This window comes from Varroa destructor, unplaced genomic scaffold (genome assembly GCF_002443255.2).
Source record: "Varroa destructor unplaced genomic scaffold, Vdes_3.0 BEIS01000003.1, whole genome shotgun sequence".
Taxonomy (NCBI): domain Eukaryota; kingdom Metazoa; phylum Arthropoda; class Arachnida; order Mesostigmata; family Varroidae; genus Varroa; species Varroa destructor.
In genome coordinates, this window is record NW_019211456.1 from 42,640,036 (window position 1) to 42,661,645 (window position 21,610).

The 21,610-nt window shown below is 47.7% G+C and overlaps 1 protein-coding gene and 1 long non-coding RNA gene across 7 annotated transcripts in view; one reads left to right on the forward strand and one right to left on the reverse strand.

Moving 5' to 3' along the window:
* Nucleotides 1-1,294: 1,294 nt before the first annotated feature.
* Nucleotides 1,295-21,610, reverse strand: part of LOC147756979 (uncharacterized) — a 51,681-nt gene continuing 31,365 nt past the window's right edge. For 4 of the 6 annotated variants that reach the window (XR_015322807.1, XR_015322806.1, XR_015322805.1 and 1 more), the window contains one exon: nt 1,295-2,819. This is a non-coding gene — a long non-coding RNA (uncharacterized LOC147756979). Of the gene's footprint in view, nt 2,820-4,288; nt 7,523-9,849; nt 10,965-21,610 lie in introns of those variants that run through there. The other 2 variants (XR_015322810.1, XR_015322809.1) reach the window with 2 other exon arrangements.
* LOC111248223 (uncharacterized) overlaps nt 2,813-21,610 on the forward strand; it is a 164,477-nt gene continuing 145,679 nt past the window's right edge. Inside the window, exon 1 of the mRNA XM_086982297.1 lies at nt 2,813-3,488. The gene's annotated coding sequence lies outside the window, so the exon portion shown is untranslated. The remainder of the gene's footprint in view (nt 3,489-21,610) is intronic.

Sequence of the window (21,610 nt, forward strand, 5' to 3'; positions counted from 1 at the left end):
TCGTCTCGAGCAGTCCACAGATTAGCAAAGGATGTCAGAGTCTGTAATAGACTTATTATTCTTGATGCGCAGTGTCAAATCTGGAGAGTCAAGTTGCTAATACTTGATCTGAAACTGTGAACGTTACCCAATTCGAATGAATGAACTTTTTGCAAATTCGAACCCTACGTAGTACAAATCACTCGGGGTTCGTCAAGCCTGACCGACGCGAGCCCATAATAGGAAATTGATGCAACTAATACTTCACATACGCAACTACTACAAGCATCATATCGTCGATTATACTGAGGAGAACGTAGGTCGCATCATTAGAATTCGCTGCATCACGTATCGGTGTTGTTTCTCGGTATTGGTGCAGTTGTCATTCATGCCTCCGATGACCGCCCTGGGTCCGCCCTGACGCATAGATACACTTGTAACCGCAGGCAGCCGAAGCAGGCGCTACTCAAGCATGTATACAGAAACAAATACCTATTGTCGGCTTCATAGTGGTTGGGGGCGCGTGCAATAGAATACACCCTTTGATAAATTTCGCCGACATCATTTTTTTGTAAGTTTCCTTTCACGTTACAGTAACTTTCTTTGTGGCATTGTTTTTGTTGAAATATAAAAGTTAGTGTACATAAAACATCTTTCAACATCTGCCACACAGTCTCCTTTTCTTCAGGTTTTTTTTTCATTTTGACACCACGACCACTTGCCAGTTGTGTTTCATTATCGAACGGTCCTTCGAATATGATAAGTACCCTTCTCACATAAACAGGACCTACGTTTTGCTTTTCGAATGATTTTGTTTTTATACAACTTCCATTACACTCCATGTTTCTTTTTTCCTATTCTTGCTATCTACACCCACCTGAGACATTCGCGAACTCATTCTGTCTTCTGCTGTCTCATTTTAGGTTAGTTCCATACATTGTTGTTTATCCCGTTGTTTCATCAGACCTGTCCGGCACAACGGACGGCTGCTGTTACGGCCACGCCGTGTCTGTTATGGTGATGGCGAACGCCTGTTGCCTACCTAACTGTCTGCCTGGAGCGGTGCCCTGCGTGTCTTTTTCATACGAAGCTGTCCCGATGGTGGCGCCGCCTGGTTGTGGGTTTTCCGTCCACATGCTTGCTGCCCGCCAGTCGTGTTTCAGCTTCGGTCGAGGGAACGTCTCTGGACGAGGGGCCACCGGCGGCTCGTGCAACGTGCCCAAGACTCGTTGTTTCGACCCATCCAACGTCATATTGCCAAGCGCGCGTGCTCAACGAGCGACTTGTGGCCTTCGTGTGTTTGCGTGTGCGTGTGTCTGTGTGTCGCTGTTGCCTTCCCTTGTTAGGGGGGGGGGGGGGTAATAGCACAAAAGAAAGAACGTTATGTAACGACGACGACTACGTCAATAAGCGCAGTGTTGCCTATCATCCATTACGAGTTAACAGTGATCTTAGTTCGGTTAGGTTTACTTTGTACTGAACCGTATTCTAATATTGTTTGTGTTTGATAACGACGAAAAAGTTCAACAAAGAAGACAACCAGACTCTGTGTTTTTGTGGCCGAGTTTGTTATTTTCATTGTGTTAGTCGAAGTAACAATGTGATGACGACGATGCGATATCAGTGAATTTCGGTGAGACTTTTTCGTGCTACAGTTTGGGCCCTGTTCGTCAAACATTACATGGTTCTGTTAATGACGCCTGGCCGAAAACAACGAGGCATAAAGCTTAGTCAAAGATTTAATCATTAGAGTGACTTTAATCGTGTATATGAGAAAAGCAATAATAGGAAACAGCAGAAGATATTATAGCTCGCGGCGCCGGCCTCCCCCTTGTGGTCGGGCAGACTAGGGCAGCTGTCGAATTTTTGATGACGTTAGGAATACTTGTGACCTCAGCGCGTAATCTTAAAGTACAATATCAATAAAGGAAAACTTATTGTCTGGATGATCATGTGTAATCGCATATATCAACATGTCGACATCCACACGCCATAAGCAAATTAACCGACCACTGGCGGCATAAAGCACTTGCAAGCGGGTATTTCAGTTACCCACTAAGTGGACAAATTAACACCACCCCTTACGTGACCAAGCGATAGATACGTGGTCTCTATGAAGTCCTTCATTTAGAAGTAACCTGCCTGTGTAAACATCGTAGCTGTAATTACAATAATTGTCTGAGAATTTTCTGTGTTGAATATAGCTATTCTTTTCATATTCAAATCAATAATTGATTGACAAATGGACGAAAATGACAATGGTTGACCCTCGACGACAGTCGTATGTGGTTTGGTGCGAAATTCGCCGACACCTTTAACCGTGCTGTTACAACAGCAGGCGACATCAATGATACGGCCGCTGGGCTGCGCAGGTGATAACGCAGAAAGATATTGGATGGCCTATAGCGTATAGCCGTAGTAACCAGAGTCTCAAAAGGTAGCCTGCTGAGACCCGTAAATGTGTCATTTGACGTATATATACACATATGCATACAGCTAGCAGCAGTATGTACAAATGAAGGGAAAACAAACTATCGCATATCCATAATTACCGATAACAAGCCCAACAAGCTTGTAGAGGATTAGTCGGTCGGGTTTCAGTGTGGCCAGTGAGTGCACACCATGCAAATTACTTACGGCTCGTACATCACCATCTTACGCGATCTCTCGTCGTTACCCGTCACGCCGTTGATGCTATCGTCATCTGCGGTACCATCCGCGCCGCCGAAACTTTCGCCGCACGATACTGTGTGTCGCCGTGCTGACCGACGCTTTGACCACGTCGACTTCAATAGCCTTTACCCTTTATGTCACTGTTGCTCTAATACCAAGCGTTTCGCCTTGAAACTCAACGACAGAGAAATCAGTACTGTAAATAATTGTCCCTTGACGCCACCTCTTAGAACTGAATCAATAACATTAACAACAGCTATCTCTTGCAAGCGCCTTTCTTCTAATTGTCAACACCGGCAGAGTGAGAAAAAGTCGCCAAACAGTTTAGCTAACAGCGATCTGGCACGTTCTCTCCTCATGTTGCTTGTACATCCGCGACAACAGCAACAACTGATCTTCTTGCACGCCCAGCTATTTCTGTTGCGGTTCGGATTATTGATGACACAGAGACGTTCGTCGGCGTATCCAACAAACAACGAATAACGCTGTTAGCGTCGTTTGGATACTGCTGCAGCTGTGAGAACGACGAGAAAGAAAAAGCCCCAGCAACTGCGATCGGTTTGCTCGCAAGGGTGTTCGCAACAGCGGTAACTATTTCTACGTAATACGCAACAAAAAGACATACGACACGAAAGAAACGCAATAGCGATAAAAAGAAGCAAGCAGGAGTTATCATCTTACCATCTGGTTCCTGTTCGATAGAAAAAGACAGAGAAAGTGAGGAGACAGACAACCCTTGACGACAGAAGTAACCGGTGCCTCGGTAGCCAAAACAACGTTGGTCAGCGTCGATAGCACCGTGATCGACATCATACACCACAGGTCTCAGCGTTCAGGTAGGATCTATCAGGTGGTTATTGAATTTCAGGACAACGGTCGGGGGTATCGCTGGTGCCTCGTGATTGCGATAACCCCAGCATGTTGTTGATACCAGGAAATAATGGAAAATGGCAGGGACTCGAGTACGTACTGCCGAGAAAGAGGGGTGTGGGAGGCTGGTATGGTTATTGCCTTTTGTTTCTGTGATACTGAATAAGATGCCTTTCATCCATATTTTATTTAGGATATTTTACCATCATTTGTAAAGCATATAACAAGAAACAGCAGATGATATACAAATCGTCACTACAAACGATGCTGCAAATATTATAATGCGGAGCGCAAGGTAACTCGATTTATTTAAGCTTCGTCTTTTTGCGAACTTCCGCGAATAGAAGCTTTATCCGCTGGGTAAATTGCATTTGAACAGTAAACACGCAACTATTTTTCGTTGATGGCAAAAGGTTCATCGTCAAGCAATGTCATCAATTTTTCTACAAAACTAGAACAAATTTGCGTTGATAAACCAGGACTCAACGAACATGAACGAGTATCTACATCAAGAGGTAATTACGCATATTTCGTTTAATCAACATAGTTAATAAAGCGTAAACAAACGTAAACCTTTTAAATATGTCGTATTATAGAATAATATATAATCAAGATAAATCCGTTCATCAGCGATACGTTTCTCAGAAACATACACATAACGTACTCGATCACAACAAACAACATTCAGCCGCTGTGTAGATTTTCAGTAGATGTTTTGTGCTGCGGCCTGTCTGTCTCGTATATTTACTTACACAGCTATACTCACACAGTGCACAGGGAATATACAGGAGTTGGCGAGATAATTTTCGCAATTCGATGCAGCTCAAAGAACAGCACATGACAATAGTAAACATAATGTCTACATATATAATAGCAGTAACAGAAGCAAGCGTCAAAGTAACGAAAACCTCCTTTTAAGGAAAGTAGCCTCACCATAAGAAGCAGAAACAAAGCGCATGTTATACATGCGTAAACAAACAAACAAACAAACAAAAAGAGGCGCGCAAACATTCACAATGAGACGCTTGGGAGACGGGTTTTGGAACATAAACTTGGCTATCATCTGGTCGGCCGTCGGTTCCTTATTTCCATAAAACCTTCCTTTGCACCTGTGGTTCAGCATCTTCTATTGTTCATCGCGGCTTAACAATCGCTCTTCACACACGCTAGCGTATGTTGATGTGATAGCAGTAGTGCCTTTAAATACTTCATGAATGTTGGGCGGGGATAAAATTTCCAGGAAGACGAGATTAGAGCCGGTTAGAGTAGAGGCACGTGAGTTACTATTTCTCTACTGCCGTTCGCGCACACTCCCGGAAACTGCACATAAATTGAACGATCGTCTGCTTGAATCAGAGACGAAATGTTCGACTAGTATTTAGAAAATCAGTAATGTCAGGTAGCTTTTCGCACCAAATTTTCGAAATGCTGTAGCAGACCTGCATATTGATATAGCTTGTGGCAACACTTCAAAATATTTGTTTGGGTTGCGAATAGAATAATCAAGCCTGTATACTTCTGCCTAACTGTTCGTGTAAATGTAGCGCGAAGATTTTCCATAGGTTAGAAGTTTACGTGTATTTGGTCAGAAAGCAAGCTGAGCAGAAAATTCTATCCCTGGTTACGATGAAGGAGACCTCCGACACACGTGTTGCAATGCGTGTTGTGTGTCACGGAAAGCAATCTGATTCCATTAAATTCCGTCACTCAAGTTATTCCTATGATGACTGGCTTTATCCACTTTCGTTTTTCAATGTGTACACTCGGTGAGCGTTTGCATATTTAGTCGTCTGCTTCGACTTTGTCCATCTATAAGGACTTTCGCCAGTTTTCAAGTGATATATCTTTTCCTGAGTTCTTTGATACCACCCCCAGCCGGTTCATCGGAATCGACAGTTATTTTTTCACACTACCGTTGTCGCTTGCTCACACGCTGATTATCCTCACGTCAAAGCATTTCCAAAGTCAGACATCCCGCTTCGGAACTTTTTCTTTGTTTGCTTTTTACCAAATTCCGCCCATTCCGCCATCTAGCACACAAGCAGGCGAACATAATACCGCTGACATGCACCACGCCGCACTGCCCCTTTACGAATCCATGAGCTTAGTTCGGGTTTTGCAAATCTGGAAATTTAGCGATGTGAACAGACAACAATACTACGTTGCAACCACTTGCGATACGAAACGAACCTAGTTGCCGGCCAGTCAAAGAGTTAGTGCTTGCGAAACTTTGCTCTGCGCTCAGTGCAAGACAGACTTGGCCTTCGGTGAGTGTAGGGCCAGATCTCTGCGTTGCTTTCGTCCCTTCTATCTTTCTTCGCCGTCCCTTTTTGTCGGTCTCTCTTCATGTTGATGGCGTGGCTGGCCTGATGCGACGCCCTTGCGGCCACCACTGCGGCCATCGTTTCTGTACTCGCTTGCTGGCACTGTTGTCTCACTATTGTATTCCCTTTTGTCCCGTTCCTCCACTCGGCCGTCATCATCCGCACGCGATTAGTCACCGCTAGCTTCGGGTTCTGCGTTGGGCCTGCTAGCCTGCTGCTCCTATCGTAGCCTAGTTGCTATGGCTGGAGAAGGGAATTTCTCAGCTGCTGCAGCGGACGGGAAAACGGCAAGCGTCCGATAACGGCGATAAACTGTCTGTTTGAGCTTGAAGATCGGAGCGGACCTCGAAACTCGGGAAACCCGCTATAGTCTCTTCTGTGTTCTATATCCCGAGCAATGAGTCGCTGAACACTCGCTAGACATCGCTGACAATGAGCAAAGGAGGCGGCAAGATCGGGAAGCCCTTGGACTGAGCGTTCTGCAATGCGATGCTCGTAAGGACTTGTAGACAGGCTGGTTACAATTTTTCGAGCGGCTACTGAAACCCATCAATAAAGAGCAAAATTGCACCAAGATAAAGATGTAACAGAAAACAGCGCCAGGGGTTCAGTAGTGATTGTCCTAAAAAGTACACCTACAATAATCAAGAAGTATTATTTGAGAATAGGCTATCTATTATTTGCTTGTACTTTGCCGCAGTAGCTGCGCAAACAAACGTGAACAAGCGTCGATCGGCTAACACCCATAAATGTTATAAGCATAGAAGAACATCATAACATTGGATATTTTCTTTCGAATAATTTTTCTCTATGTATAAGTTCTCTGTGCAGCAAAATCAGTGGTTTTCCCCTGCTGGCGCTTGCATGGACCCGCCATCGTGATCGGATCTCCTATGCCAATGGAGGCGTGTGCCTTGTTTTGTTCTCCACTGAAAGATTTAGCCGTTTTGCATTAACTGATTAGTTGAATTCGTTTCGTTGACACTAATAGTTGACTTATGTCAGCCTCCCCTTCCGTTCGATATTACTATAACCGCCTGACATTGGTAGCGGCGATATCTTGCAACCCATAGAACCTTCTTTATCCGTCACCTCAGTTCTGTCGTTATGCTTTACTGACAGAACAAGTAGGATTCAGCGGCCTTACTACTATGGCAGCCGCAGGTGGTTCAGCTTGCTCGAGCGCAGCTAGCATCAAATAGTAGTCGCTCGACTCCCTAGTGAATGCTGACTGCCTGATTTCGAATGAGCCCAACGGTGTGCATTATGTTGTAGGCTGGCGTCGCCTGTCGTACAAAAACAAACGAACAGACAAGGGACGGCAACAACGGCATCTGTGCTACATCTGTGAAACAGGCCTTATGCCTTTCTGCCGAGAGGTGAAGAGCAGTACAATCGTATAGAATATGCGTTTTGCCGTGGTGACCGTATCCTTTCAATGGCAATAACCTTTTGTATTGTGAGTGCGGTATGAGTCTGTATACCAGTATGTGCGTGTTGATGTGAGCGCGCGGTGCGGACGAGAGTTGTGTGTACTGTTGAGAAAAGCAAATTAGTGACGCTAAAATGAAAACGGCGTTATCGCGTTGCGACGATGGCAAGAAGGCAGAGAATCATACTAACAGAGGCGCTGGCGACGGCATGGCGATTCTGGGGGTCATGCATTAAAGATGGCGTCGCTACTAAGCCAGTCGTGTCGTTCGCGGTAGCAGCAGGAGCAATAGCAACGAATGATTGCAAGCAGCACGCGGTAGCAAGATCCGAACAGGCTGTCTGCTGTTGTTTATTCCTTTCCAACAGCCACCTCTCTCAACAAACTGCCTACTTTTCCAGCAGCCCAGTTCCTTCCCCTCTGTGCCTCTCCTTTCTTCCTTGCTGTTCTAAAACTTTCTGAAGCGGCTCAGGTACTCAGCAATGCCTCTTTCCTATTGCCATAGCTAACCTTCTTAGGCCCTTCCTTTCCACCGTATTCCGTATACTTTACAGTCACTACACGCTACCTCAGCGCATGACGCAGTATCAACCGCAATCGTAATAAGCCTGATTGCACTCTAACTCTTTGGTAACCATTGATTCCTGCCGTTTGCCGTTTTAGATGGCTGCACTTCCTGTTGCAGCGACTCCAGTCAAGTTGTGCGCCCTAGCAAAGGCCGCCCATACTACCGCCCCATTATGTCATTGTCACGTACCATTTGACCAGGCCCGCCCAGTGAATGTTACATCTACGCAAGAAGGTCAGCCAGAAAGGCTGCCAGAAGCGGGAAGGGAACTGAAAAACGGTAAAAAGCTGGCGATAGAGAAGATGACGCGATCAAAGGGAAAAGCCCTTCCGGTAACGTGTGCCTCACTATTAGCTACAATTTCAAGCGTAACACCGCTTAGACACGTGTTCTCTGATGCTAGAAGCAGTGGTAGCAGTAACAGTAGGTCGAAGCTGGCGCGTAGAGTTGTCAGTTGGGACAACTTGTAATCCCAAGAAATGTGCCTCGGCGGGATTTGAGATTGCTGTCACCTCTGACAGTTCATTCCTCTCAGAACATAGCTGCAAAGCTAAACCCTTCACTTTAGCAACCCATACTCCCAGACTACATTCCGTTCCTGTCAGGTTTACAGCGACAAAGTGGCAATCGAAAACTGCTATTTCAACTTTGGCCTTTTATAGTCAGCATATTGCTATTGCAAATGGTGGCGGGTATTTCAGTGGTCGGAGTTGGCACACAATAATAGCATCGCAGCCAGCCATTGCAATTGTCAGTGCTGCGACTGTGGTTGCTTCATTCCCGCGATTGCATTCTCCCATCGTGATGCTATCTAGACTACACGCAGCTATTCGAAGCACAGACCGAGGCAATCTCATAAAGAAGGAGAAGAATAAAGAAAAGTAATGAAACAACTCCTGCTGCGGCGTATAGGTAGTGGTGAGAAGTTTCTGTTGAATAGAAAAGAGAGGAAGCTAATGAGAAGGCGAATGCTTTCAGGCGTCGTTTGGCTTCGCCATTGGCCCAGTGGTCAGCGCCTCTGTGTTTCTACCACAAGACAACAAGAGTCGGCGAACATAACTGACATCATCCTATGTTCCATGTCATTTTGTCTAATAATGGCAAACACTTGGGTCTGTACTTCGCCGCTACCACACACACATAATACGCGCCGACCCTTTTCGGCTTTCACGCCCCACCAAATCCGCGTTTACCGTTACCCGTCAAGGAGACCAGGTAGTTCAAATCAACTTGCCGTTCGCGAGTTGCAAATTTCAGTGCAACAATGAATGCTACTTTTACGGCTACCAGAAGCAGCCTGTGGCTCCTACTAACGAATGCGAATACCGCACGGGGTTGTCTAGACAGCGATGAGAGACAGATGGATAGAGAAAAGATACGAGGTAAAGACTTGAAGCAGAAACGGGGTCACTTACAGGACCGCCGGACAACCATCGTGAGCGAGTGGATGCGTACGTGCTGTACCTTATCACGGGGGAAGAGGACACTTACGCTGAGTTGCCCAGCTTTAGGCCCAACCTATATAATAATCTTGACGACGTTACACATTGTCTGGAGTTTATGCAAAGAACCTCTGCGCTAGAGGGTACACGTAACTAACTGAAGGCATCGATTCGACGTTAACTTGACGTCCCCTCGAGGCCTTCTCTTCGCCCTTCGCTTTCTTTCAGTATTCCTTCTGAAAATGCGCGAGTTCAGAGATGTTACACTTTTTGAGTTACATGAGTGTTTCATTTGTATTTGAAACACATTTTGAATGACGCTTCAACCCTTAAGCATTGCATTTAGGGGAGCCAATGCGGTGCAACGGGGACAAAGACTTTGTAATTACTTTGGGCGATATTGAGAACGTCAGGTGATGAGCTAGTGAAGGGTTGCATCAAGAAACACTCGATGCAATGTAATGAGGCTTGCGACTTGGCAAGATATATATACATATATATCTATATATATATATATATGTGGTTCCAGTGATTAGGTCGTGGTCATTTAAATGGGCCGGATGCTTAGTTTGTTAGTAATATTTGTGTTCTTCTCTTTGGACTTGAAAGGCCACTGAAACTGCTTTTAACCAATATTAGCCATTTTGGACCTACTTGGACGACCTAGCTTATAAGGACATCTGCCCTGTTTATCTAAAAATACCTTATGTTTTGCAAATCTATAAATTTCGCATTCGTTAAGGGCATATGTTGCTGTATGAAACTTGAACCAGTAAATAGCAGTTCTACAACCGAATATTTTGCAATATCTAACCATCAGGGCAACATGGGTTTTGCTTGGCGATACTGGCTACACTGCTAATAACCGAAAGATCATAGACAAAAAATTCGGACTTGATTTTATTTAAATTTCAATTCTAGTAGCCCCAATATCTCACAGTCAATCTTGCACGAAACCAGTCCCAAGTTCGAAGCACCATGTGTAGAAACAACTATTCCCTTAAAGGAAGGAGCTGAAGATCTATAACTACGTTTAACAAGCAGGACCAAACGTAAAACACGACTATCTTTTATACTCGGTCGCCATAAGCATACTAGTTCGTACGCTGGCTTTGCCAAGCATAATGGACTCATCCACTAATCTACATGAGATCCTGTATGCTGGATACTCGTACAAGCAAAATAACACTGGAAGACATGCTTCAATGGGGCAAGGAATCATCCTGCATCGGTAAGCTTGAAACACTTAACATAATCATATACAAAGTAACCAATAAATAACAAACGGTGAACATTTTCCTTCTAGTAACATAATGTTCGAGCTTACTACGCATTAATTTCAACTGGAACTGTGTCAGAGACGGTACGCAATAATTACCGAATAGGGCAGATCGTGGTTTTGTTTGTTATTTACTATCAACGGATACGGCACGACGGAGCAAAAGGTTCTTCATGGTCTTGGTACCCGCTTTTGTGGGCCTTGTTTCGCCCAACAACACGGCTAGTTAAAAAAGACTATCACTCAACTTAACCTTAGTAAGAACAAATATATCAATCTTAATGTTTGATCAATCCAGCCGATAACGAGGCTTGGGTCTGGGTATTGCCTCGGCTGAGTAAGTGGTTCGTCAGCAGTGTCGCATTTGCCGGATGACAAAAAACAGCGATGGAAATCCCTGCAATATGACAATACAGCCAACAGTCAGAAGAGAAAATGCGTGTATACATACGATGGAAAATTCAACTTATTACGTCTACGTAGAAGTGACCAAAGAAGACTTTCTTTAAATGAAAAACTACTATAGTGGAACAGTTCAGAGAGACCAGTAGTGATCATTACTGATTTTGAAATGTAGATGTCTCAGTTTATCGCCTAAATACCAAATCAGTGAAGCTATAGTAAATGCGTATCAGTCATGTAGATCATGTCGAAAATGTTCACAGATGGAAAGGTTTCAAGGGGCGGGGTGTAATGAAGAATTTAGCGAAGTCGTATCCCTTAATTAAGTGTTGTTAAGCGATGTCTTACCAAAGTATAATACTAGAAATATCTACGCTTTACTGCCCGCAATATTTATTATTATGCATCTTACAGGTATGAATGAAAGAGTATTTGTATCGTTTTGCATTGCAGCTTCTCGGCCTCATTAGAATTCGCTGCGTAAAAACACAACATAACAAAACGCTCAAGATATTCCCTTGTCCAATGTAAATTTGTAGTCAAAGCCGAATATGTATCTGCGTCAACTGACATGATCGTTTCGCTAACAACCCTCCAGTTACGCTCAATAGTTGCGTACAAGTGGTCAGATATATGGTATGTGTCGAAACAGGTCCACCGTCGATGACGACTGAAAGAGGAATTCATACCTTGAAAGGTCATTGTCGGGAAATCGAGATCGTAAGTTTGGAGAAAGAGGAAGGAACTGTGCAGAAAGTGCCAAAATAGGGCGATGAAAGTCAAAAATGCCGGGGCCAAAAATAATCGGCCGAGGTGGTGCGGCTAGAAAAATAGAGACGACAAAATCGTGTTGAGTCAGACGAGGCCTGCAACAAGAAGGAACTGGACGTCCACTTTGGCAATGGCAGCAACAGCTGCAGGTACGAAGCTTGCAGAATCCGCTATCTTTCGTGCACTGCTCATTGATTCGTGACAGTTTGCCACAGCAACCAGACGATAGATGATCTACTGCATTGTCGCAGCAATGAACAGAGGCCGGAACCATTTTATACAGGACGAACCATTTCCTTAGGTTGATTCCACAAATGTCAGCTCATATGCGCCCCCATCGAGTCTCGATTTCGGGGCGAGATCGTAAATAATGCGGTCAGCCTGAACAAAAGCGGTGATGCAACACGCATCACGGACTAAGGAGTACAGGCTTCAACTTATGCATTGTTCGTCATATCTTTAATCTGTATGTGCCTCCAAGGGCAAATATATGGTGTATAGATGTGCATGGCCTTACGCATACTGACACGTCTACCAGTGATGGTAGTAACTGCATGAAACAGTTCCCTTTCATTGTAGCTATAAAAATGTCTAAATAGATAATATCTGTAAAGAAAGCTGTGATAGATATACCTTGTCGTCTACAGTGCATCAAAGTACATACATCGCACTGAGTTGCTCTTTTGTTTTGAGCGATAGGGTTACTACTAAAGAGAAAGCCCAGAACATTAAAGAAATAATCCATAGCAGAAGACTTTATTTAGCTGAATAATGAACAAAAAGTTAACTCATGAGGTGGTTAGTGGTATACAAGCTTAAAAACAATGAGTCGAAATCAAACAGAAAATAAGAGTTTTCAATTAAAAAAAAAACACAACATCATCATCAGGTCCTTGAAAACCTACGAATCGATGCAGGAATAATTGCCTACCAATTTTTATTTCGACCACACGACGAACTTTGACTCGTTTCGTAGCGGTATAGATGTCTCCTGGTGCTTCGACAGTTATAGAAATCAATTGTCTTTAAAATGGCTTCAAACAAACGAAGTCAAAATGAGGTACGGCAAGAACGCCTTGTCCGCCACGTTAAGGGTTTGCCTAAAGAACTGGCTAGGTTCTAAAGTATGTTTGTTATTTACACAGAATTTTAGGTAACACTAGCAACTGGAACTTAATTATTCATTAGCGATAGTTAAATAAGCCGTAGACGAACCGCTGGGAAAACAATAAAAAAAAAAACTGTCCTAGTGGCCTAACTTTGTCGGATTTAGATTTTTACTAGATGTAAGTAAAATGTTCACAGGCGTCCCATTTGGAGACAAAAATGCCCTTGATCACTGACTCCGTATAACACAGTCCTACATAAGGAGTATTTTTATATACCTCCGTTTTGCCCATAGCAAGTTTAATCAAGCAGCACTTTTACGCAGTGAGGTACATACAAGCTCGTTTATTAATTTGCAGGCTCTTACCTCTAGCGCTACAAATTCCCACAAGCGAAATTTTAGTTCGGCCAAAGTTTAACAGATTGCTTGTCCTAGTACGCGTATGTGCAATTGATATTTTCGGTTGGAAAATAAAACCCAGTTCCTTTGAAAACATGTAAGTCATCATGGCGAATAAACAGTGCGTCGTTTCTATAATTTGACCAAAAAATGGCTATTATCTAGTGTGTTCACGCGGTATGAAGCTCTCACTTTTCCCGTAAACTTTTCTCTTTGCCCGAAATCGAGCTTGCTAATTTTCAAGTGGTTTCCGAAAACCTCGTAGAAGGCAAACCGGAGGATGATTTTCATTGGACTTTGAATTTAGAGAGTCCAAACTTCATCAGAATATTCTGGAAAACATTGTCAATACATCAGGGCGTTTCATACAAGAAATAAAGGCTATCTTTAGGCGTAGAATACCAACTACAGATCGGGTCATGCAGTTGAGCTCCGGCGGTTAGCGTTTTGAAACTTTCTGCGCTTTTTTGCACCTTTTCTACTCGCTGACTGTTTTAGGTTTTGCATCTTTGGGACCTTAAGCCTGCTATCAGCCCAAAATTGAATTCCACTGAATTTTCTATACATAGTGCATTTAAGTGACACCTTAATGAGGGTATACCTACTGGCGTCGTTTGACGCACGGCTACTAACAAAAAGTCAATTACGTATGTAGACAGTTCAGGTCTTAAGTTGAAGATGTATTCGTGGTAAATGATGGCTATACTGAATAAATATGATCATAACGAATGATACGTTTAACGCATGCAAAAAATTCGTTAAATTACTTGCTTTTATTTAAATGTAGCCTTGAAATCCAAGCATGGAAAAGAGTCCGGATGTAGATAAGCCATTTTGTATAAACAACGGCTCACTTTCAATTATTCCACTGTTTTTAGTTTATTGTTGTTATTATTACTATTGAAATTATTTTCATGTAATTCAGATTAACTGATAATTTATCCGAGAAACCGTTTGTGCATAGGCAATGTATTGATATCTTAATGTACTCTTTACACAACGTTCGTAAAAGATCGTACAAATCGTAACGGTCACCATGTTCGTGTTTATTCTATGCTATTGATGTTTGGTCAAGTATAGCAGAAGGATTACATAAAGCGGCCACGTTGAAATAAGAAGGACTGCTGTGCTGTGACATGCCAACGTAAGCGAATGTTGGCTTGTGAGATTTTCGCAAAGTACGGAATGTCTACTTGGAAAAAAGGTGACCATTTACGAATAACATTGTTTCAATTTACCCTTGGCTATCGTCAAATGATATACGTGAGCCTGAGAAATCTGGCTGCTATACTCGCTGTCAGTAGAGACTATACTTCGCACAGAATACCTTTGCCAAGGAAAAGCATGTTTGCCATTAGTATGTTCAGGACACTGTGTCTTTATCAGAGGCGCTGCATTCGCATTAGTTTATCGTTACATCTCAACACTGTTCCTCTTAAAACTCAGCATGCGCACAAATCTTTGAGTCTCTTTATGGATGCCATCAACCTGGAAGAATCTACATTCAAAATCGTACAATGTGTTGGTGATCATTACAGGAATAAATATTGCGGAGCTCTTTTTGTGTCTGTTCTTAGCAACATCCTGATAGTTTTGACTCTGCGAAGTGTTCGGCACAGTCTCTGCTCTTCGCTCCTTCGCCAGCGTGATATACGCAGATCGCCTTCAAAACTCTGTTTCCTCACATGATATTATGCTGTTTGTCGCCTGGTATCTTATTTCGACATCGCGCAAATTGCTTCTCTACTCCTCGTTGCCGCAGGTGTTGCCGGTACTGCTGCCATCCCCGTGGATATGCTGCCTTCGCCACTACATCTCAGGATAGATTGCACCTTCCCGCCTTATCGCTAATTACCAGTCTCGGGACGGTGGCTGTCTCGGTTGCAGCTAATGGTAATACAACTGCTATGAAGCCCGTCGCTACCGGTGGCGATTCCACCGTACTTTGCAGCGTGGCTTTGCTTGCAATGGGCCACACTGGCTTGCCGTGTTCGAAAGACTTCCCTTTCCCATTTTGCCACCTAGTCATCAGAAAGCCTGCTTTTTCCCCGATACTGTTTCCAGAAGTAACTCGAGGTCACGCTTTGTCACCTACGATCTTTTAACCGGCAGCCGGTCCCCTCTACATTTGCTTTCCCTATTACTGCGGCCCCTGGGGCACGTTACCACCTCCGCGGCTGTTGCCACTGCGCCCACAGAGGCATCTACCTCCTTAGGCCGCTTGTTGACAGGATTCCCCACCCCCAATGTAGGTCGCTGGCAACTGCAAAGATCCACGTGGTTCGTAGATGCATGTGGTGCCCACGTTATGTGCCTGTCTGGTAGTACGTGCGTGCACAGCGCCTTTCTGTGAGACTATTTGTGTATATAAACATACATGTGTGTCTCTATGGTCATCTGTGATGTGTGTGTGCGTGGATGTGTGTGTGTGTGCGTGTGTGTGTGGATGTGTATCTCGGCATGTTAGTGTGTGCGCTTCTCACTTCCAGCCAGCTAGCTTCTCACTGTCATCACCAAAACTTGCCGAAGACTTAGTGGCAGGAGTGATTTGGTGGCAAGGAATTCCGTGATTGTTCGATAGGGGTTTGGTAGGTGGGGGGGTTGATGGCCTCTCTGGTAATGGCTTGGGGATACTCTAGAGGCGGAGGTCACGCAACAGCCCACCGACAGCAGAAGCAGCCACTTTGGATGCTTTCCGCTTGCGTGAAGTCAGGCTCATAGGGACTGTTGCTGTTGGCGCTTATGCTGCCACCACTGCTACTGCGACGGATGGGTCGGCTGCTCTTGCTGACTGGCAGATGCCCACCGTTTGTCTGTCTAGCTGCCCAAGACCCCCATTGCTAGCCCCCTGGCTACCATTGCTCCTCGCTTGCCTTTTGGTATGTGAGTCTCTTCCCCATGCAGCGGCCGTCCCCATCGGCTTCTTGCTCGTCCTCGTCTTTCTCTTTTTCTTCCTTCCCGTTGATGTCGTCGAGCAGAAAGCATGACCTTGCCCCTTTTGTCGTGGGCCAGTGCCGGTTACTGCGAACCACACATCTCGACAACTACTCGCCACTCTTTCTCGCCCATTGCAACATTGTCTATAGCGGAGGCAACAACAACGACAGGCTGGCCTTGCTTTCGGACGCATCCCCCCGTGTCCTTCAGTCGTGCCTCTGCCGTTACTTTCGCTGCCGCCGGCGAGTTGAACCTCATCCCTGGTCGTTCCCGCCTTCTTCGTTCCCGTATGTAATAGTGGTCTTTCCCGGTGCACGGTGGTCCTCGCTCGCTTGCCGGCTCGTTGGCTCTTTTACTTGGTCGCTCGGTCGACGGTCGTTGTCTCCTCCACAGTGGGTCCGACAGCCGGCGACGCGCTTCTTCAACTAGAGCAGTGGCTGCTGTTTCGTGCTGCCTCCCGCCATCGGTGCTCGTCTCCACACTACTCTGTTCCGCCGCCTTTATTCCGTTTCCCCCTTCCGGCGGCTTCGCTACCCCTGCACCATTCTTCTGACGACCCTCGTCTCCCAGCATCTTTCTCCAGCCACCTCTAAGCCATCCTTTGGGCTGTCTGCGGACATCCGTCGTCCACGCTGTTTGTCGGCTCCACTTTCCTTTCCTGTCCGTTTCTCGCTCAGCTCGCTCACTCCCGTCTGCCTTCCTGCCTAGCCGCTGCCTTCGTCGCTCTTCTCGGCATGGCTAACAGCCTGACTTGCGTTCGCTCGACGGGTGACTAGCTGTATACCCGCAACCGTCGATCCAACCCTGTCCCCCCCTTTTGCCACACAAACTACCACCGTCGGCGCCGTTGCTGTTCTCGGTGCTAACGCCTAACTCGACAACTCTTGGTGCCCTGCTGCTCTCCGTGGGCGACGGCTCTCGGCTTTCAAGCGATGGCGGTAGCAATGGCAACGGCTCTCTATCCGCTTGCCACCGCTGCCGCCACCACGATCGTGCCCATTCCCGTTCTCCGAGACGACCGACCGACCGAGAGGAACCTGGAGCACGATGGGTACCACTATATAGTGTGGCTTGTTGAGGTGAAAGGGAGAGGGGGGTATGGAAGTCGACTGCGGCCTGGCTGAGGACCATCGTCAGAAAGCCGAGGGACGCCTTTCTTGTGTATCTGCCGCCTGTCGCCATCAGGACGACGTCCCTTTGAGCACACCCCATCGTCACCCCATTTACAGATACTTGGCTCGAAGCGGCCAACTATGGTTCTCAGCGATGGCAGATCGGAAGCTTTCAGGAGGCGCTGGAAGGGGGACATGGGATATGTCTGGTGTTCGTGTCCGAAAAGGGTACAAAGCAGCGGAGCTAGCAAAGCAACAGTGCAGAGGGAAAGCGGTGTAGTAATAGTAGTACTCTGTATGCGGAGGGCGTGGGGAGTAGGGGTTTCGTAACACCTCCTTCCATTCCGTGGATGGGCTAAGGCCTGAGGCCGGCGAGAGCGGCGTCTGCGGCAACCATCCACTCGTACCACCGGCAGGGGCAATAGTGGCAGTCGTTGTTGTTGTCATCGCTGCGGTAGTGATGGCGGTTGTGGTATGGCCGAACGGACGGGCGAACGAGTTCGCTCGGGAAGCGAAGCGACGCAACGAAGATCGAGGAGGAGACTAGCGGGCAGGCGAGCCAGTAGGGAGTCCGTTCCGGGGACGGGGTGCGGCGCCTGTCATCGGCTCCCCTTTCGCAGCAGTAGCCGCCGGCAGCGGCAACAACAGCAGAAGCAGCAGCAGGCGGTCGTGCCAGTGGGGTTGCCCTCCTTAAGGATGAGCACGTAATCCTCGAACGAAACGGCAGAGACCCTCCGTCGACCAGTCTGCGACAGTAGTGGCCGTGGCAAAGGCATCAACATCAGTAGCAACAGCACTGACAGTGGCGGAGATGCGCGAGCGCTAGACAGCTCAATTGTCGTTGTTGTTGTTGTTACCGGAATCCTCGTTGTCGTCGTCGCCGCCGTCTTTCGTGTCTGGTTGTGAGATCGCCATTTGGCAAAGGCGACACCGGCAGCAGCAGTAGCAATAGCGGCGGTTCTACTGCTTTCGCAAAGAGACAGAACAGAACAGGCGGTACAGCGTTGCCCTATGCCTAGTGAATGAGACAAGCAAATGGTGCTTCCGCGCGTTCTGTATACGGTCGTTTTTCTGCTTTGTGGCTCGTATGGAAAAATGGTATGAAAAAATTTGTTAGACTGGACCCGGGTCAAGTAATACATAACCTTTAGCCTAGTGACATGGTCTGTACAGTAGCCAGCGTTAATAGGCGTTAAATGAAAAAAAAAAAAAAAAGTGCTTTGAAACGGTGTCTAGCTCTGCGTTCGTTGCTTCGACGCGGACGACAGCTTCCTTTACTGTTTATAAACTCCATGTTGCGTTCTCATATTAATGATGATCGTGGCACTGAGGACAGTCGCGATCGTGGCTGTCTTGGCCACGATCGACGGATTTGGAGCAGCAAGAGTGGCGTTTGCTCAAGCTCAGATAGGCCTGCTTGGGTCAAGCAGTAGCGTTGGTGGTCGGCGCTGCTGCGATAGACGGCGTCCGTTGGGGGGCGCGCGTGACGCTGCGCGGCGGGCGACTCTGTGCGGGCGCGACCCTCTGCCGACGCTGCTGCCGCCGCTACTGCCGCCATTAGCACGACGAGCAGCCGAGGCCAAGTCGACTGAGCGAGTGGCTGCTTGGCTGGCTGACTGTCCGCGCCAGGGCAGCGCCGGGGCCGCGCCACGGCAGCCGACCCGAGCCGAACCGCCAGGTTACCGGGCGGGCCTGCGTCCGGGCCTGCTGCTTCTACCGCCTGGTCCGATGCGCGGCCGTCGGTAGCCTGGCTGCTGCTTTGCTGCACAGACTCCGCTGACGGCGGCCGGTAACTGTGGCGGTGGTTGTGATGGTGCTGGGCGCTGCTGCTTCTGCTGCTGCGGCAGCAGCACCGAGCAGGCAGCTAACGGCAGCAGCAGCAGCAGCCAGGAGCGTTGTTCTTGTGTAGTCCCTCTCGCCTCTGGCGGCGCGCGGAAGGGCGCGCGGGCGCGGGCCCCACGCGCGCCCCGAGAGGGAGCTGCCTCTACTACCGGGAGAGCATGAGAAAGCGCGCTAGAGAGAGAAAGAAAGAAAGAGAGAGAGAGAGACGGTGATAAGGAAAGAGAAGAGAAGAGGGAGAGAGATGGAGTGAGTCCGCCGCGCGCGTCCCACCAGCCGCGCGCCGAGAGAGCTTTTACACACGGACACCACGTATGCCGCTGCTGCTGCTGCTGCTCCTCTGACATACACAGACAGGCCGACAGACCGAATCAGGGAGACAGGCGTACACATCCACGAGGTCACACACGCACGCAGAGACAGACAGGCGCGCGGTCAACCGAACTCTTACACACATACAGACATGTAGTAGTAGAGGACGTTGAGCTCATAACCAGCACATCGCAGCGGAGACTCACACAGACATCTCCGCGCGCGAGCTACGCGCTCCGTCCGCGAGGCGCTCTGTGGCACAACTCTACAATGGCTGCTGTCGCCGCTACACACACACAGAAACACCCAGACAAACATCGACACAGACAGACAGATAGACACACTCACTGCGCAACCAATTGCAACCGAGCCTCTGAATTTTTGCTTCTGCTCCTTAGTGCCTTCTTCCCCTCCCTCTCGGAGGGCTTTCGTTTTACAAGCGAGAGCCGTTCGGCGGCCCGCTGTGCTCCGGCTGTACGAAAGCCTGCTGCTGCTGCTGCTGCTGCTGCTGCTGCTGCTGCTGCTGCTGCTGCTGCTGCTGTGTGCGCGTTACGGCGGTGCCGTGTGCTGCTGCTGCTGCTGCTGGCTGGCTAGCTACTCGGTTGTTCGCCTGTTCCTGCTACACGGCCACCAACGAATCAGCCAACCACCGAACGAACCAACCCGTCGTCCTCGTCGACGTCGTCGTAGCAGCAGCAGCCGAGCACGGGTCCGACGAACCGAGCGGGTGAACGAGCAACGGATGGACGGACGGAGGGACCAAGCGGCTGACTGAGTCAGCAAGCGGCCAACCAACACATCAGAGCTGTTGGCCGCCGCAGTTCGTTGTTTCGTTCGTTCGTGCGTTCGTTGCTTGCTTTGTTGGTACGTTCGTGCCCGCGTTCGTTGAGTGAGTTAGTGAGTGAATTGAGTGAGGAGTAAGCGAGTTGAGCGTGGAGACAAAATTCTGTCCCCCTCCCTCCGTCCCGGCCCGTCCCCTGAACCCCGTGAGTTTGTGCGAACGCCAGTGTAGGCGCGAACGCGTGCGAAAACGGCGACTGTGGTTTTCGCGACGCGGCAGGACGACCACGGATAGCAGCGATCACGACCAGCGACGTCGTCGAACGCTAGGCCAAGACGTCCGCTGCGTGTTTCGCCGACGCCGACGAAAACTACAATACTTGTAACAACAACAACAACAACGAAGACGACGAAGAAACGCAGTCGAAACGGTTGCTGCAGCAGGAGAAAGAGCAGCGGAGACAGACAGAGCGATTGTATTCGATGGTGGTGTTGTCTCCTGACCAGCTCCGCGCGGACAGCCGTCGCTCTCACTTCCACCAGCCGCTACCGTGGTAAACCATCCGCCACAGTATCGTGGTCCTCCTCAAGTCGGCCCTGCTGCCACCACAAACACCACCACTGCCGTGACCACCTGCTGCACGCTGCTGAACTCGGGGACGACAACGACCACTGCAAAAGGACATGGCAGAACATAGTGTTCCGAACGGATACATGCCCTGCTACCCAACGTTCACCAAGTTAAGCTAATCAGGTACTATCACTATCGTTACTACTACGATTATTGTTTCAACACAAGTGCACACGGGCTTGCGTCACCAGTCGCTGCCGGTCAATGCCGACGAACCACATCCTATCGTCAGTTTTCCACGGTGAGTACGAAGAAAGCGGATTTCAATTACCAAAAAGATGTATAGGGGTCGTGGAGACAGACAGACAGGCAACAACAACAACAACAACGACGATAACAACAGCAGGAACTGCAGAGATCGATAATCCTGGTGACCCTGTCTGTTGCTGCTTCTGTTGGTGCCACTTGTGGAAACCCCCATTGGCCACTGACAACATCAAGTTGCCTGTGGACTTCGATCCATGAGTGTATACAGTCGTCGCGGTAAGAACAAAGAAGCGTGTGTGTTTACGGTTATCCCTCTACGCGCCAGCCTGCGGGCTCCAGCCTTTGGTGCCGCAGTAGCAGTGGCCCATTTTTCCATCGCTCCGTTGGCTGCGGTTCGTGCGGGTCCAAAAAAAAAACGGACAAAATGTTCAGTGCTTACACTCGATACGTTGGGGGGCGGGGGGTGTTAAGCGTGGGTGCCTTCCGTCCTATCGCTGTATATACAAGAAATCGTGAGTTGATTTTACACCAGAACAAGCAGTGAG